The following is a 5,213-nucleotide window of genomic DNA, read 5'->3' as shown; positions in this document are numbered from 1 at the left end:
ACTAACAATTTGGATGGCATTTATATATTATACTTGTGGCATAGGTGTACTCGCCGCTGCTACTTCATTCTCCAGAATCCTATGGGGCTACTTGCTAGTATGACGAGCGGTGTGCGACCCACGTTATAGTTGTATTTAAAGCTCCCTCGAGCGATTGGCTGACGAGTCAGGATCCCGCACCCGCGCGCCGTGAAAGGTACTAAACCTGATATATTTGGCAGTCTACTAGGCACCCCGCATACAGACCTGCTCCCTGCTGACGAGAGGCAACTACCTCGAAACACATGTCCAGGGATGGCATTTATATATTATACTTGTGGCATAGGTGTACTCGCCGCTGCTACTTCATTCTCCAGAATCCTATGGGGCTACTTGCTAGTATGACGAGCGGTGTGCGACCCACGTTATAGTTGAATTTTGAGTTTTTTGCAGGGAGGAAGTCTATGGAGCAAGGAAAAAGTCCAATCCTTGTCTCCTCATGAGTATCAAATGAATGTGTCACTTATCTCATGCCAAAGGTGCTTGGTAACTGAGATAGAGTTTACCACCACCCGTATCACCAGCAAAATCGTAAATAAGTCAAATAAATAATGAGAGAATTACCTAAAAAGTCTTTCCAGGAAGGAAAACGCCGAAAACCGTGCTGGAAAGAGGCTGTTGTTTTACGGGCGTGCTGAATTCAGCTGCCAATGCTTGTGCAGGTTGTCTAATTAGAAGAGTATGTTCTGTAGAGTACATGAAAGAGGAGAAACACGTGTTCAAAATTTTGAGAAAACATATATAGATACAGCAAAAAATATATATTGCTCTAGTTTCATTGGACCAGTCTAGGTACTGATTAAAAACACTAAGGCACCAGAAGTACACACCGCCACCAAAACAGTATAGTAAACCATAAGGCATGCCTCGCAGTCAGAGGGAGATACATTCAACAGGGGATATATATTTTACAATTATAATTTTCTTTTATTCTTCTAAAAAAACATAGACAGTTTACATAGGAACATGTGCTGAAAATAATTATGTTTGGCCGCGAGGTACTTCCCATGCTTAAAATTACCCACAACGTCAAAACATGCATAGCACATAGTGCTTGCATATGCGCCGGTCGAAAATTGAGGAGCAATAGACCCGAAAGTGGGACGCAGTGCAACGAGCACCTATGAACGCAAATGACGGGTAGCCCCCAAGGTCTGAGGCTGAGACAAATCCAATATATAAAGAGTTAGAGGGGCTGTGATAGGGCATGGTCCAGTGTGCCGTGCATTTGAGGTTTATCTCATTAAGAAAAATCTCTATTCACTGGTGAAGTAGAGAAGTCTGACCAGTCCAGCCCAGGCAGCAGCCTTTGTTCCGCTGAGCAGGACTTATCATTGTCATTGAAGCCTGCAAGAAGTGAGGAAAGCTATCCAGGTAGGAGCAGGTGCTGATGATGACCAGAACTAGACTAGCAGCTGGTAAACCAACATGCTTAAGTAATGTTTAAGTCTACTGATTAGTTTCCTTATAGTTGGTTTTCTGGAACCGCAAATCACAAGCAGAGTCCACAGAGAGTCCAATGGTCTTGGATCAGACTGAGGGATGTACACAGTAAATACCTCTGAAGACAAAGAAATGTTTCTAAGTGAAAGAAGGTTTTTTTAATCACTTTCAATTAGAGAGGTATGGCATCGAACTGACCACAAAATGTGTGCCAGGTACTCTCGTACCTTTGGGCTTTATTTAGAGATTGGTGGTGTGGGAATGCTGCCAAAAAACTGGAGCGCTTCCACCCCTCCAAACCTGCTGGTCTGTTGCCTGGGGGTCTTGGGAACCACTGTGTTTCAGACAGTGGAGTCTCAGCTGAACCCATGATCTCAGAACTAGTTCACACATGGCTGCGGGACAACACTGGCTTAGCTCGGTTCCAGTAGCCTCGCCATACCTACAGCACAGCTGCCATCACTGACTTTAACTGGCTAGGTCCACTATGCAAGGCAGGGCAGGCTCAAGCAGAGAGAGGCCAATCCTGAAGGATCTAACTCCCTGCTCTCGCAAATCTGACGTACAATGTAATTTGGGAAATATGGTTCATTCTTTACGTCTTCACCGGGTCTGGTCGACTCATGGCTACCCAAAAGGGAATCTGCAAAAATGATATCCTCAGGTCAGGAGAGCAGGAATGCCATGGGCTGACTCCATTACTCTGAGTTTAATGAGTCTATGTAAAGCAGCTTACCTGATTTACAAACATGCTGGCCTATCAATTGTAGCTGAAGTCACGTTTTATATGCTGTTAACAAATTACAAACAAATGCAAGTTTAATGTGTTCATGGAGGGGGGGGGGTGGCAGACCTTGCCTAATTCCAAAATTACTATACTCGAACAAGGCTTTTGAAAGGCTCAGGTTTGCTAACACTAAAAGAGCTAAAGGAAAAGGTGCAGAAAACCACTCACTTAGAGGCACGATGGACATGAAGACTCCTCTATTACTAAAACATATCTTTTGAAAGCACTGTAAACATTTAAACAACATCTTTTTGCACATTTTGCGACAGCCTGTTTAACTCTACGTGCAACTTAACTTATATTGCAAGTGATACATTCTTTAGACTTATAACTTTCTTAGTCACCTTGCTTTTTGTCACATACTTGGACCTCTTATCGATATAAATACCTATCACTATTTCCTCAGTGCCCCGATTAGAATTCAATCAGTGACCATATGGTAACATCCACAGACAGCTGAAGTGATGGCATTAACCAACCAAACTGTTTTGATTAATAGTTTTTCAAATGTTTATTTTGTTCTGAGCAGTATGGACCAGTGACCAAAGACAAATACATCAAATCAGGAAGCAAAAAAGCAAATGACATAAAACAGGAATTGTTGACATTCTCCAATCAATAGCATACTGAATCCAACAACTCAAGCCTAATTAAATTGATAAAGCGCAACAGTGCAAATAACATGAGTTATAATCAATATTCATTAATCATCCTTCTACAAAGCGGACAAAATACTACATACAGATAAAGAACCTTTGATATAAAACCATATGAAAAAAACAGTCGCAGAAACGTTTCCTCTAGAAATATTAGCAATAAAGTGCATTGTGCTTGTAGCATGGGTATGAAGTGCCTTTAGTGCATTCTACGACGCTAAACCCTCTCAAGAAGATCACTCTAAAATCACATCTCCAAGATATAGCAAAGTGCTGAGAGGGCATGGCAGAATTGTTTTTTTATCAAATGGGTTATGAACTGATATCATCTACTCAACTAATCAAGTGCACAGTGTTTATCACAGTCAAAAACATTCCAAATTGCATGACATCTTGAAGCTCTTGTTTCACAAAGCAAGTAGATATTCAAACAATATAATTCTAGCAGTGGCGACTCACAGATGGAGTGCTGCGGGGTGTTGAGGCGGGGAGGGGCAGGGTGGGGGGTAGTGGACTCGGACATACGACAGACAGGAGTAAAGTAAGTAATTAAATAAATAAAACTACCTTGCACTCGCTGCATCGCCGAGTTGGTAATGCAGCGAGTGCAAGGTAAATAGTTGTATTTATTTAATTATTTACTTTACTCCTGTCCATTGTATGTCCGAGTCCACTACCCCGCAACCCTGCCCCTCCCCCGCCTCACCGCCCGCAGCACTCCCTCTGTGAGCCGCCACTGAATTTTAGAGATTTTAATAAGTCAGTGATCCAAAGTAAGGGGGTTCTTTGACTTCCAACATTGTAATATCAAAGAATGTGCAACTGACATGGCTAAGCAAATAAAATATTGCCCAAACCTAGTGAGAGTATTAATAGTGTTTGAAAATCCAAACAGCGCTAAAACTGCCTCAGATGAATAATAAAACCAAGCACTTTGCTTAACTTTAGCTGTAGGAAAAGCCATGAAGTACTGGACAAGTAAGGAATGTATGAAGCATTAGTTTGGCACCTAAAACATTGACCTGATGTTGCTGAATATATCCTATGAAGAGCATTAAACATATAATATGCTAACCATCTACAAAGAAAAGCCATTCTCCTAAAAGCAGCTGCCCGAAGAGCTTTATATCCCATATATCAAATACCCAGCCATTCGCCTGGTGTTATTCGACAACTAGTACTCATAAATTTAAACTTAAAAGTTAGAAATCAATGATGAATTCATATTCTGACATAAAATTCTATACCAATTCCCAACACCCAGCATTCTCCTCACAGCTACTGACTTCATCACTGCGTGGAAACCCTTCCTCATTATTGCACACTTGTCTTTCAAAAAGCTATGGAAATGTGCTTTTTAATGAGCACACCAGTGCAGGGGTCACCCTTCTCTGTTCACGGGTCGATAGACCAACAAAATAGAGATTGGCACTGAAGCTGGAATTCAAATAAGTTTATTAATCACTCATGAGGGGGACTACGTCCACACAGCACTCTCGAATGCTGCCTGAGGTAGTACATTGAAGTCATAGAACACAGGCCTTATATACAGCTTTTTCTGCACTGGTAAGCATGTAGTTACAAATAGAAGACAAAAAAAACAGTTGATGGACAGAATGCAGAAAAATGTCATACATTCACCCCAGTACAGAGATCTGGGCCTAAATCCATCGTTTTTTTGCTCACCATGCCATTCCAGTTTGAACCCAGCCATATGCAAATCAGTCTTGACCCTGTGCCTCATGGGAACAGTCCAGCCCGAATTGCCAAGCCATGTCCTCCCTGGACTGGAAACAAGCATCCTAGGACCGGTTTCGGAGTTTCACCCCTCTCCAGCCAGGATAGCTTGATCCCAGTGGCATGGAGAAAAAGGGACCCACATCTGGGCATACCCGTCCCACTCGGGGTGACAAATGCAAAAACAACAGTTGATGGACAAAATGCAGAACAACGTCATACATTCACCCCAGTACAGTTCAACACTCTGTCCATCTTCCCCTTTGGTTTTGCTTTGTTTGCCCTAAGTTGGCAGGGTATGCCCAGACGTGGGTCCCTTGCTCACTTTGCCACTGGATTCAAGCTAGCCTGGCTGATGACGGCAGATTAGCCAGAAACCGGTCCCATGATGGTTGTTTCCGGTCCAGCGAAGACATGGCTTGGCAGTTTGGGGTGGACTGTTCCCATGAGGCACAGGGTCAGACTGATTTGCATATGGCCATGTCTTCACTGGGGTGATGGAGTGATCTAAAGAATGATGATGGATTAAACCCAGATCAGTTGACTGGGGG

Source organism: Triturus cristatus, chromosome 2_2, assembly GCF_964204655.1.
Source record: "Triturus cristatus chromosome 2_2, aTriCri1.1, whole genome shotgun sequence".
NCBI lineage: Eukaryota > Metazoa > Chordata > Amphibia > Caudata > Salamandridae > Triturus > Triturus cristatus.
Note: the sequence above shows the minus strand (reverse complement) of the source record.